This window comes from Elephantulus edwardii, unplaced genomic scaffold (assembly GCF_000299155.1).
Source record: "Elephantulus edwardii isolate Elephantulus edwardi_28Jun2011 unplaced genomic scaffold, EleEdw1.0 scaffold00133, whole genome shotgun sequence".
Taxonomy (NCBI): domain Eukaryota; kingdom Metazoa; phylum Chordata; class Mammalia; order Macroscelidea; family Macroscelididae; genus Elephantulus; species Elephantulus edwardii.
In genome coordinates, this window is record NW_006399883.1 from 9,272,263 (window position 1) to 9,273,035 (window position 773).

Genomic DNA, 773 nt, shown 5'->3' on the forward strand with positions numbered 1-773 from the left:
ATCCCTGTGTACATCCAACACTTTTTCTTACAGGGTGAAAAGAAAGCCTACTTAATGGGAAAAACATTTGGCAATACCATGTCAGACAAGGGTCTCATATCAAAAGTTTACAGAATACTCTTGGGCCTCCAGAAGAAAAAGACTGATAACACAATTACAAAATGGGCAAAAGACATGGAAAGACTTTTCACAGAGGAAGACATTCAGATGCCAACAGACACATGAAGAAATGTTCTACATCAATGGCAAGAAGAGAGATGCAAATCAAAACTACAATGAGATACTATCTCATCCCATATCAGTGGCAAAGTTTAATAGGACAGTAAACAATTTGGAGGGGATTTGGAAAGACTGGAACTTTCATACAGTGTTGGTGGGATTGTAAAATAATACAATCACTCTGGAAGGCAGTTTGGTGTTTCCTCAAAAAGCTGATCATGGAAACTTCATATGACCTAGCATTCCACTGCTAGGAATATACTCTAAGGAAATTAGAACTGAAACACAAATGGAGATTTGTATGCCGATGTTCACTAGCAGCATTATTCACTATTCCAAGAATATGGAAACAGTCTAAATATCCAATCATGACTGAATGGACTAAGAAATTGTGGTACATTCGCACAATGGAATACTACACAGCCTTCAGGAGCAACAATTTAGAAAAATACTACTTATGGATCATGGACCTAGGACTAAAACCAAGGACTATAAAATTCATTACAGAAAAGCTAGGAACAACACTAGAAGTCCTAATCCACAACATAAACAGT